Source organism: Protopterus annectens, chromosome 8.part0, assembly GCF_019279795.1.
Source record: "Protopterus annectens isolate FY-2018-M chromosome 8.part0, PAN1.0, whole genome shotgun sequence".
NCBI classification, from domain to species: domain Eukaryota; kingdom Metazoa; phylum Chordata; order Ceratodontiformes; family Protopteridae; genus Protopterus; species Protopterus annectens.
Genome location: NC_056741.1, coordinates 1,751,247,246 through 1,751,260,880, shown reverse-complemented (window position 1 = coordinate 1,751,260,880; position 13,635 = coordinate 1,751,247,246). Strand labels below are relative to the sequence as shown.

Genomic DNA, 13,635 nt, shown 5'->3' with positions numbered 1-13,635 from the left:
GTCAGAGTAGATGACACCCCTGTGTATGTGGTATGCAGATGAGTACAGATGTGTTCCCCGTCTGTCATCCGCATATGTAAACTGTCTGAGCCTGGTACACATCATGGCATGATAATACTGTGCCATGTAAAGTCGTAGCCGTTGTGGAAGGTACACCACAAATGTGTTATTGTAACCCTGCCCTTGTGTAGATGTGTGTATGGCACAGGTACAATGGCTACCTATGTACCAGCAACACACACAGTACAGATATGTGTGGCCCTGCAGATGTGTACCCATGCCACAGTGGAATACGGCAACCACAGCACCATGTGGGGAATGTGTATGTACAGCAACCATGTACAATGTGATATGCATGTATGGGGACAGTATCCATGTGATACCCAGTGGATGACTGTTGCTATGCAAAGGTGATGTGCATGCACCATGTGTGATGCATCCTGACGCAATGACACCCACACGATGTATCCGCCACACCGAAATCTGTACGGTTGTTATCAGTATGAGCTGGTGGAGCTACAATGGTGCCAGGTATGTAGATGTGGGATATCTAGGCATGGACAGTACTCTGTGACAGCATGTTGTATATGTAAGCAAATAGTGGACATGAGGGGCCCCATGACTGAGGACTGTGTAATGCCACATGTACCTGACATGTAGTAGGTAGCATGATATGCTTGCATCACTGTGTGTCCTGTCCAGGAGTCATATAGCCTAACATCCTGAGACACAGGGTATGATGTGACGGTGGATGTGTACATTGCCAATACCAGAATGTGGAATGGTGCTGAAGGGCAATGTGGGGACAATGTCTGATCTGTTACCCTCTGTACCACACCAACCACCCATGCAATGGTATGACAGGTGGCCAGCATGTGTATGTGGTGTGCTGTGGCACACAGAAGCCCAACAAGGGTGCCAGTAAAGGCATGGAGGACATCAATGAGTGTGTGAAGCACGTATGTGAGGACGTGCCCCAGTGTCATACTGAATGGTCCAGTCTTGGGTGTACGACTGCAGTTCACACGTGCAATGCAGTACCACCCATGTGTAGTGCGATAGATGCAGTAGTGTGGCGGTCAAGGTACACAATGTCCAACAACAGGCTAGCAGTTACGTCAGTGGGCTGGTGTGGAGACACATACCAAACAGGTTGGCGGGACATAACAGCTAGGGAGATCGTAAGGTGACATTGGGACAGTGTCTTAGGACATAACGTGTGCATGGCAGTACCATGTATGTGTCCACAGGGACACTGCGATGTCCATGTATGGATTGCAACCCTGTAGTAAGTGAGAGTGTGTATCATTGGTAGGTACACCATTGCCTGGCATGTTGCCAACATTATCTCAGTCAGCAATGCCTGGGTGACTGTTGTACATGACATCCAATGTGGATGTAGCCAAACAACACAGACATACCACCACACTGCCTGAGGGCCCACACTGCAATGTGCGGCAGTCATGTGTAGGTAGCTAGCCTTGGAGCATGTGATGGACCACGAGGACCCACCATGGCTGTCAAGTGATGCACCCCACACATGTGAATATACCCACCGTGCAACAGCCTGCACATGTGCCCATACAGCAGATGTGAATGGAACATGACTACCACCGTGGTGTCTGTGAAAAGGCCGGTACCGCCATGTCTCTGTGTGGAATAGCATGGTCCCCACCATTGCGTACATGTTGCGGAAGTGCACTGTGATATGTGTCAGCATAGTCACGTACACTGTCCATCTGCTGGGGTGCCATGCCATTAACAACCCCCGTCAGCAGACGTCAGTAGTACCAGCTGTAGAGCACATGTACCATGTATCCTGCGATGGGTGTGTGTCCAGGGTGTGGCTAGTAGGGCTGTGAAGCATATATGTTCATCTACCAGAGGGGGGATATCCCCAGGTTTAACACAGCAGACACATGGAGGTATCGTGCATGCTGAGGGTAGTGTAGGTATGGTATGTGTTGTGTAATGTGTCACCCAGCTAGGTGGAGTGCATGGCCAAGCATGTGTGGGTACATGGGAGTCCATACTAGGGAAGTGTGGGTTGCTGTCAGCACATGGCAGTAGCAGCTGTCCGAGGTCCAATGTACAGTATGACAACACAGCCAGCATGTAACCTGTGGTGTACAGTGTAATCTCTGTTGCGTGTTACAATGTGTCTAGCGGTCACAAACATGGGTATCCGAACATGGAGCACCTACGATGCAGTGTGTTCGGCAAATATACAGTATGTGTGCAGAACATTGTGTGATGTGGGATCCCCTCACCTGTGTGTGTTGCAGTCCAGGTATGTGCCTGGGAGGTATGATCCGTGTACATTCTGGACTTGCAGGTGTGCTGTGCAGAGCATGGAGGCAGGTCCCAGGCACCGCAGATAAATGTGAGGTGTGCACTAGTGTGCGTGCCTTGCTTGTGTGCAGCACAGTGGAAGGTGCAAGCATTGTCCCACAATACCGCATGCCGTGCCTGCCTGTTACAGCCCTGCTGGAGACAGACATGTGACACCGCCGCAGAGGCAGCATAGCATGTGAAGATGTACATGTGGGCTCCACACCCTAGGCAGTTGTCCGCAGGTCATGTGTGCCACAGTAGTGTGGTCGACCACGACTGTCATACTGGTCAGATACCACATGCCTGTATAAGTACAGTATGAGCATAGTCAACAGTCGCAGTGACAGAGTGGGCCAATGTACAGTATCCCTGTGTTCAGACCACTGCCTACTGTACACTTGGCTAGACACACACCTGGAGGGTGAATATACCTGTGAGCCATCACATGTCCCAGTCCACGTAGCCTGTACAATGCCATCACAGGGTGGTCACAATAACGTGTGGTAAGACAGACATGTTGTACCAGGTGATGTGTCATGTGTGCATATGTTGAGTTGGACAGCCGTTCACACATCCGCAACATATCAGTGCATGATGTATAGTGTAACATGATGTGTGGAACTGCACTGTGATCCACAACAGGGTCATCTGAGACAGGTGTGTTGTGAATGGTGTAACCCATGGTCACACGGGATATACACTGGTGCTATTGGCTGCCATGCTGGGGGCCACCAGTGGTGCCTGCAGTGGTCATACAGACATACTGCACACAGTGTTCTGGCAGGAATGTCCATTGTTGTGGATGATGTGTTGCTACGTGAAGGTAGGTGTGTGTTGTGAATGTTACACATCCAGATGTGACCATCAGGCGCAGTCATGGTCGTCGACAGCATCACACACATCCACAGCGGTCAGAACCCTGCCCCCAGAATGGGTGTCAGCCGCCCTCGTACTGTGTGATGTATGTGCAGATGGCGGAACACCTCCTACTGGCTGGATAACAGTGTCAGCTAGGACGGCTATGCAATGGCTGGAATACGCCGTGAGAATGTACAATGCTGGTATCCCAATGAAGTACCTGGAATCACACACAGTACACCATGGCTGGCATGTAAACCATGTACAACAATGACTGTGTGACAGACACAAACAATGCGTAGACATGTTGAACATGCACACATGAGAACACCAAATGAGGTATGTTGCACATATCGATGTACAACTGTCATCTATGGCCATAGCATGGATGCAGACGCATATGCCCAACAGGCAGTACCATGCCATGTAGGCAGGGGGGCATTGCACGTGTACATGTGACAGTTGCTGTACTGCCACATGTCCTGCATAGCCGTCATGTAGGGGTAGCAGTGGTATGTGACTGTTGGACATGCCTGTACATTTGACCATGTCCCACAGGATATGTGTTACGTGTGTACAACACGGGTTGTGCCGTCATCAAGCTGTGAAGTGTATGGCTGCCAGTGTACCTGTGTGACATGTTCTGCGATGGGTGCAAAGGCACGCAGTACTGCATTGCATGCCCACATGCCCCACACAGATGCACAGCCTGAACATACAATACAAAGAGGGTGTTGGATGATAGCAACCCACAAGAGGAGATGGGTATGGGTGGCAACCCACTACCACCTGTTCAGGTAAGGTGTGCATGTCTATGACGCATTAGCACCTGAGAAGCTAGCAGTACAGCAGTACAGGGTGGCATGCATATATGTTCACCAATACCCCTGTGTGTCCCACCACTGGCCCGTGGACAGACAGACACCAACACAATGTGCAGCTTTGATATGTGCACAGCACATCACCGCTGGCTACTGTAGAACAGGCTTACTGTGTAGACATGTGCACAGTAGGTCTGCGCCAGCCACACTCAAACACGTTATGTGCCGAACCACACCAATAGTTTAGCCCATGCCACAGACAGATCTGCACGCATCTGTGTATGTACATCTGGGAATGTCCCCGGCCTAGCAGTATAGCTGTGTCAGTGTTGCGAACAACATACTGAATGGGCTGTATGTGTGAGGGGTGCGTCATACGTGTATGGTCAGATCGACAATACCATCAGTGCCCCTGCTATGTGAACATCCCTGTCCCCATACATGGATACCTATGCTGTGCCCAACACCACATTCCCCGTGGGAGGGATGGCGCTGTGCGGTGCACCAGCTGACATGGGGGTGGCAGCAGGCACTGGATGTAGACATATGTGGTACCCATGTCAGGCCAGGCAACCATCCATGTGCACGGGATAGCAGTGTGTGGGCACATACAGCACTGTGTTGAACAATATCGCAGCACATAGCACCTGTCAGGGTTAATGTGTATGCATGGATGTGCGATACCTGCATGCACCAGACACACCCCCACCAAGCAGCGTGCAGCCTACCTTGCAGAAGGCCAGTGTCCACACCATGATGATAGACATGAGTAATGTCCATATACACATAGCAATGACATATGGAATGGACAGCCACCCTGCCAATATCAGTACCCCCCAGGTGGGTCACATCCCAGTGCCATGTATGTGACATACCCTGCCATACCATGCAGCCCTGCCCAGCAAGGCTGCACGTGCTATCACAGTCCTACATGGTGTGATGGACAAAAGGCACTTTCACTATCAACTGTCCACAGCAGTAATGTGGCAGTGATGCACCCTGCAGTGTTACAGGTGCTGTGTGTTGCTGTGGACAACGTGCGTGCGCACATGCTATGCATGACCTTCCCTGCTAATGTCACATGCTTACACATTGTCCCATGTGTATCCCATGTGCAACACAGGTGAGCCGTGGCAGGTTGGCCAACACCCGTACAGTGCTGTGTAGATGTACATGGCACAACACATGCATGTACAGGTGTCCATGTGTATGTGTGCAGTGCCACCGCTGACGTTCATAATGGCTGTGTACGTGATGCCTAGTGACATATACACAGCATCCAGGTGAACAGTAGAACTGTTGTCACATGGGGACATGTGCCAACTGATATGGACACAGGTGCAGGCAGGTACACATGTCCACAGCAGGCTAACATCAACATGGTGTGTGTACAGTGTGATGAGGTGACACACAGATATGATATGAAACCCACTGCTCAATGGTGTGACGGTAACACGTCGGCTGGGTCACTGCCATGATGCATCGCAGAGATTACTGTGCAGATGTTGTACATGTCATAGCAACGTATGTCCAGCAGTATGCCAGTACAGCAGTGTAAATGTGACCTGTCAACATCATTATGTCTTACAGATAATGCCACTTTCCCGGTTGCCTGCCTTCAGCCGACAGGAGGATGATGTGATTATACCGTTGCTCCACGACAACTATGATATACTATTCAGCCATGTGCCACAACAGGCACAGCAGCGGGATGACGTGTGGCAGGATTTGCGCAGGAGGGTAAACAACATGGGTGGCAACAACCGCACCTACCAGCAGATCCGCAGACACTGCACAGACCTAATCCGGCACGCGAAACAGCGTGCCGCCGCAATCGCCAGACAACAAGGTGGGACAGGTGGTGGGCCACCAACCCAGCCCCCACTCACACACACGGAGGAGCTCCTGGTCAGTCCGGGGACACCCAGGGAACAACATGCAGAAACACTCGCTGCCATCGTGGAGGTGGGTGTCTCCCAACCAACGAGCCTGGAGCTGCCTAGTAAGTCAGTCTTGCATGTTTGTATGATAACTGACGTAGGTGTGGGTGTCATGATACACCACATAATGTACTAACACATGCCAGGTATATGGCCACACAAGCTGCATACTACAGTATGCTACATTGTGTTAGCAGACATGTGCATAGCACATGCTAACACACAGGTACATGATGTGACATGCACAGTGCTTACTGTGGCGATAGTAATGGATAATGTGTATACTGTTGTGTCGCCCCTATACAGGTACCTCTGGCGTGTTGCACAGACATGGGTCCGTCGCAGGTGAGACTGTTGCTAGTAATAGGCATGATACAGTGTATAGATATTCCCCATGTGTCCAGGTATGACATGCACACCTGGGTCTGCCCCAGTCACGATATACAGGTTGCACCACCCGACACACATGCCACCCATGTACAGTAGATACAACCGTTAGTATAGACCGGCATGACACCACATAACCCATCGGTGTGATATGTGCAGTCAGCTATGCATACAATGGTGGAGGTGTTCTACAATGGCTGCATGTGTAGTATGCATCGGTATGCCTTTGCGTACGCACACAGTACCACATAGTGAGCTGTGATCTGGCCAGCACACAGGTGTTACCACTGTGACCTATGCCCCTGCATTGGGTGCACACGTTGTGACATGGCACATGACATGTCCCATGCACGTGGTGGTCTGTCCGCAACATTGTCACACCATGACATGACCTACGCATGACATAGCAGACATCCACAATGTCTGCATAGCCTTCGAGAATGTGACACCTCAGACTAGTACGGGTGTATGTCACATGGGCCACCACAGGGATGTGTACACGATGCCCATCACACACAATTGTCCATGAACCAGTCAAACATGGCCATGGGTGACACCTACAGGCATGTTGCCACACAGTACATCCACAGTGGGTAGTCACCGTTGTACCCTGTCCACACATAGTGCGGTCATAGCTGTAGTGGACCCCCTGTACATCTGATGTGGTACACCAGACAAATGAAATGCCTGTCTGCAGCCAATAGAGGTGCCACCAATGTCTACCATATACGTGCTGTGGAACAGAATGACTGTGTTGCAGACATGGCAATGCAATGCGTCCAGGTTACGCATCGCACAGACACATACCTGTGTCTTGCTGCCATGCAGTGGCACAGTGCCCGTACTCCCCACTGTACAGCTATGTACACAGCTCACACCCACCACACCTGCACAGACATCCTTGTTACACATGCATTCTATCTGTAGCCTGTACACATAACACTGCACTGTGACATCCGTTTTGATGTGGTGCATGTGGTGGGACACCATTGTCACATGTCCACATGTTACCGCACATGTTTGCGGTGTACATGACATAGTGATGCCAGCCATGTGTACTGTTAACCCGCCCGTGGCCACACGGTGTATCACGGTGATGCATGCAAACTACCATGAATGTGTGTACTGCAAGCCTACTGAAAGACACCTGCTTGATGTAGTGTGCATCCCAGGGCTGTATGCATACTACCACTATTAATGTCTGGGCCGCATTCACTGGGCTGTGGTGTGGGAATGCTGCATGCCACCTGCAATATCACATGAATGATGTGTCTGCATGTGTGTGTGTCTGCGTGTGTATGTCAGCGTGTGTGTGTCCGCATGTGTGTGTGTGTGTGTGTGTGTGTGTGTGTGTGTGTGTGTGTCTGCGTGTGTGTGTGTGTCTGCATGTGTGTCTGCGTGTGTGTAATGTAACTTACGGTATGTCTTTGTATTCACAGGTGCTGTAGGTGCGTTCCCCTCCTGCGGTCCATCTGATGCTAGTGTCCCCACAGATACTAGCAGTGATGACCATGTGCATGAGGCACAGGCAGGGTCGTCACGGGCAGAAGCTGTGCCATTGGATAACATCCCACCTATGTCCCCTTCATCTCCGCACACGGTTCAGATGCCGACACATACCACATCACCGTTGCCCATAGAGGAAGGACAGTCAGCGTCTGTTGGCACCGAACAGGAATGTGTGGTGGCTACAGAAGGTGCGGGTACACACCATGTTGCCAGTGTAATGACTGGTGATGTGCCACACAGGCATGCGGCTGGTACTGCTCGTAGGAGGAGCACTGGTAGACATGCACCTGCCGTACAGGGTGTAGCAGCTGGTATCACCAGACGCATGTTTCAGACTGTAATGGCGGCACAGGCATGTGCCGAACGGCAGAACCAAGAAGGGCAGAGGCTGCAGAGGGACGCAATCCGTTCCTTAAATGAGAACATCCAGTCACTGGCGAATGCTCAACAGCAGCTTGCCGATGTTCTGGATAGGAGATTAGGTGAGATGGTTGGAATCCTCGACCGAGGCATGTCAATCCGCGAGCGTGAGCTGTCTGTGCTGGAACACCTGGTAGGGGTGAGGCGTAGGACACGTGGCCGTAGGCCAGCAACACCACCTAGTGCAGGTCAATGTGTGCGTGCCACATCTCATGCCCACTCACACAGTGCTGGTAGCAGCAGCAGTGCAGCTGGTGCTACACCAACCACACCAGGACACAGCAGGCCACGTGGACGTGGCCCTGGACGGTCCCAGCGTGGACACGGTTCCAGCGGACATGTGTCATCAGAGAGAGGCCACTCCATACCTCCACCCGGTAGTGCCCGGGCGACCCCAGGCAGGCACGGGTCACGTGGCCGCAGGCGGACACAGTGAGCCATACAACCTGCACTGTACAGTCTGGGGCTGCCAAGTATACCCCGTGTAGGCATCACAGATGGCTGAACTGTGTACACACATACCCACACACAGCAGACACAACTGTAGGGCTCCACCACATCCACATGCATTCTGCACAGTTATGCCCAGTAAATGCACAGGCCTTTACACACACACATGATGTCATCCATTGGTACAGCCTATGCCCCTGGCACACATATCACCCTGTGCATATGATGAAGCCTCTGCCACAGCACCGTGATCCACACCATTGGTGCACGGTTATGCAAACATATTCTGATGCACAGGGTGGACAAGATAGTGAGAGGTGTATGTGATACCTGTGTCCGCATAGTACGCAATGTGTATGTTGCAGTGGTTGTGTATGACAGGTGACAGGTGCGTATGTGACGTGGGACGTGCACTGACATCATGCAGCAGACATACCATGTAGTGCAGGTGCAGCATACATTGATCTGTGTACACGGTATGCGTGGCGGTTACATGTGTAGCACCATGTTGGTTCAGTTAACCTGTATGCCAATTATGGTGTACCTGCATGTGCCTACTGGGAGCACTGTTATCCATCCCCCACGTGTAGCTGTGGGGTACCCACAGGCACATCTGGCAATATCAGCATACCACAGGTACCCGCAACCTGCATGGACCCCTACATAGGTACATAGGCGCATAGGTACATACCAGGCTATGTGCCCTACGGCATGTGTAAGCCTAGCCAGAGTGTGTGTGGCTGTCACCACCCCTTAGGATGAGGATACCACATCCATCGGTCTGCTGTCCCTCTGTCCAGCAGTGACACAGAGATGATGCCTGGTGCATACCTATGATCACACATCCACACGTCAGGATTACTCTTGGACAAAGTCAATCAGGGGCTCTGCTTCACATGGGCTGGGAATCCTTACCATGTTGTAGGGGGTCTCTGGGCGTTGACCCAGTTCCCCCAGCACATCCTATTTATGTCCATGTTGAGGTTTCTGTCAGTTGCTTCTGTGCCCGTGTTTGCTTGGAGCCTAGGAGGTGGAACATGTCCATGTCACCCAGGTCGGACATGGCCGTGTATGTCAGGCACAGATCACCACAGAGCAGATGTGCTGGGAAGGTATACAGCCGGAGTCCCCTTGGTCGGGCAGCGTGTGACACATGTCTCAGCACCTTTATCCCTGTGTTGTGGAACGTTTGTGGTCCTTCCGAGTGCTGCAGGTGTCAGGTTGGGAGGGTAGCCTAATGGTTAAGGTGTTTGCCTTACAAACACAAAGTGCAAGGTTTGAGTCTCACAAGGGATAATTAGCTAAGCTTACAATGGCTCGCAAGGGCAGTTAGCTTAGTACTAACCTAACCTAACCTAACACACAGGTATTTTGTACGTTTGGGTGGGGATTGTCCTGCTATGATGCTGTGTGGGGGTTGTAAAGGGCTGTTGTAACATTATTTACTGCTAGAATGTCTGGTTCTGTTATCACAGTCATGTAATGCAATTCCACATCAACTGCTGGTAAAGTTCCACAGAACAGGTTTTGTGTTATGGCATTCCTATCTTTCCTTTACATTCACTCATTGTGATGCATGATATATATATTTCAGCAACAACCTGCTGCATATTTACTGTGGCTTAGTGGTACTTCATGCAGTCTAGTGTGTCCAAGGTCTGGGGTTTGAGACTGACAGTAGTGTTTTATTTTGCTGCTGAGCAGAACAAGGGCCCTCACATGCCGGGTGACTAAGGCACTTTTAAGCAGTTGTAAGCAGGTTTGCACGTGTTTGTGCAAAGCTTAGCAATACTTAGCTAAGCGCACACAAGCACACACTCGCGCAAACCCGCTAACTACTGCTTAAAAGTGCTTACTCCCGCTAACGCCCGCTCTCATTTCATTGAAAGAAAAGAAAATGGGGAGATAGGAAAGTGGTGAAAAAGGGGCACAAAGAGGGAAAGACAGTAGGGAAAACAGCTCGGGATGTGCAGGACGGGTGTAGGGAAGGTCCATAGCTGCCCATTTCTTTAACAGCAACAGCTGTGCATATGCCAGTAATTTGGAAGGAAATTTGAAACCTTCCGCCCCTGAGAGAGGGGCGAGGACAACAAAGTATGTTGTACTGCCAATTAAATATCAGTTTATGTGTCCATCAGACATGTGTGCAAAATAGGCAGCTATGTATGGGGTGTAATTTTTTTTGGGAGCAGATTGCCCTTTTTTTTTCAGGTGAGAGTGGAATGTGGGGTAGGGGAAGCAGGTATACTTAGGGAGGTAGGTTGGAGAGGTAAACAGACAAGATCAACAAGACACATACAGGGGCAGAATATGACACATGTGGTGGGTAAACAACATTGACGGGGAAGGATGTTTGGAAATCACAAGCCCATGAGCCCACAGATGGCAACAGTGGAACTGAGATCCCCACCCATGGGCAGTCACCGTCACAGCCCAGAGGGTGGCTGTGCTGGACACTACGTAGGAGGGGCAGGCTCACCCGTGAGTTGCGCCACACGTGCCGCAAGCTGGCATAGAGGATCAGCGACTGAACGCTCGATCTCCCTATGCACCAGAACCCGGACCGTTCGGAGGGTGATAGGTGGCCCTCCTCCAGCCATGCTTGCAGGGGGGGGACGAGCCCCATCCCCTGCAGCACTTCCACCTGAAGGTGGCACAGGGCCAATGGAGGAGGAGGTCCCAGGATGGGCACCGGACCTACTGATGCCAGGTGCCATCGCCAGCTGAGGTGGGACTGGTGGGTCCGCTGGGACTGGCCTTCCCATACTTTCTATGTTTAGGAGGATTTAATGACAATATGGGTTGGTAACAGCCAACAGCATTCCAAATTAGTTGTAACAGCATGCAGTAATATTCCCATTAACCCAACACACCAGAGTTCCAAGAGTTGAACAGCAAGCATAACACATCCATATATAGAACAACAGTGGACATTCCAACAGCATGCAGGATTGATTGGTGGCAACAGGCCACCAAGATTGTGGTATTTGAACAGAGCACATGCATCAAAGTAAATGCAGATATTTATAAACCAATAGGACATATGTCCCAACAAATGTTTTGAGATTAGACATACCCATTGAGGTGTGGAATTGCATTGTTTATGTACATACAGTAGGCTGTAAAAAGATACCTCCATTAACAACTTATACATACTTATAGTTTACACTACATTCCTATTGACTGCAGGTATATATCCCCTACATGTCTTATTACACTAGGCAATGTCCGTTAAATTGTGAAATGGGTTTTGCTAGTTCCTTATATACCTGACCTGTATCTAACATACAAACTATCCAGGAAGCAGATGTTACTGCTATGTATTTATATATTTTATTTATATATCTACATATCTGGATGTGTTCAGGTGACATTATCAGTTATATTTTAACAGCCCCCTACATTTCTAGCAGCACACTGACATTTCTGGGGAACACAATAAAAAGCTACTCATGTGCCAGTTTACCTATACATGCCAACCATGAACCAACAGTTGAGGACTGTATATATGCTTAACAGCTACTGGCACTCCCTTCATCCACTTTCTATGGGCCTACCCAAGTGTGGGTTGACAGCACTAAATACAACAATACTATTTCTATAATGCAAGAGTACAACAACATTTCAAAGAAAGTGACATGGACACACTCCAGGAATTATACCTTTATTAATTACATTACACACTTTTCTAGAGGATCTCTCATTTATTTGATGTATCAGTGCATGCAGAAGACTCATTCAATACATATTATACCTTTATTAATGGGTTACAACACTCTTTTTCAGGCTCTCTCACAGTACATGCATAGATGTTATTCAAGACTTATTATACCTTTATTATTGGGCTACAACACTTTTTTTCAGGCTCTCTCACTTATTTTATATAACAATACATGCAGAATAATTACTAACCTGCCTGGTGGCGCAGCCTTAGCAGCCTATCTGCATAGGCTTGCTGATTCGCAGCACGGACACCTGCAGCTGTGAAGTAAATGAAGTGATATTGAGACATACCTATCCATAATATAGACTACGATAACAGTTCTTACATAATTCATTCCATGGCTACCTACTCAGTAGTGGGGCATTTTCCATCCCATGGGCTTCCTGTATCCACTGGTTCAGTCGGTCCTCCTTGCGTCTCTTCAGGTCTGAGTAGTGGTGTCTGACCTACTCACCAGTCCGAGGGACGCCTGTGGCACTGGTGAGATCATGTGCAAGATGGTTCCAAGCTTCTGCTTTGTATTCAGTGCCCTGGAACTGGCCCTACAGGAGTCTGGCATCATGATTATGGACGAGGAGCCAAACCATCACTTTTGACTCCTCAATGCCCCACCGTTGTGCTCGAAAGCGAGAGCCCTCTCCAACACCAGCCATGCTGCCTGCAGATGGGAGCTACAACCAGTTATGGCAAGTATTCCCATCTATGGAGCTTAAATATGCCTCATTTCCCGCACTTATTTGTCATTGGCCGGTTCTGAAAATTCTCAGCTAAAAGCACACCTGCTTAGCACTGGGTAAACTTTCATTAATATGAATATGTGTGTTGACAGTGCATGAATATCAAAAGCTGTCATGGCTTAGTGGTTCAGTACTGTGATCATGGTGCACAGTATCCTGGGTTCAAGGCCTGTCATTGCTTTTTATTTTACTACTGGCCAGACCGGCTAGGGGGTGTGGCTGTGTTCAGCCAACTTTTCTCAACTTTGCCCAATGTTGCTCTACGTTGCTCGATATTGCTCAACATTGCTCGACGTTGCCCGACGTTGCCCGACATTGCGCTAGTTAGCGCGGTGCGCAGCTATACGCAAACATGTTTTGTTTGCGCTAGTTGGCATGATGCGCAGCTCCACGCAAAGCCATTGCGCTAGTTAAAGCAGTGCTAAGCTATGAGCATTTATACTTAAATGTGCTTA

General features: G+C 49.8%; 1 protein-coding gene across 1 annotated transcript in view; it reads right to left on the bottom strand.

The window, feature by feature from the left end:
• LOC122808556 (N-lysine methyltransferase setd6-like) overlaps positions 1 to 13,635 on the bottom strand; it is a 171,882-nt gene that overhangs the window by 49,302 nt on the left and 108,945 nt on the right. The gene's annotated exons all lie outside the window — the stretch shown is intronic.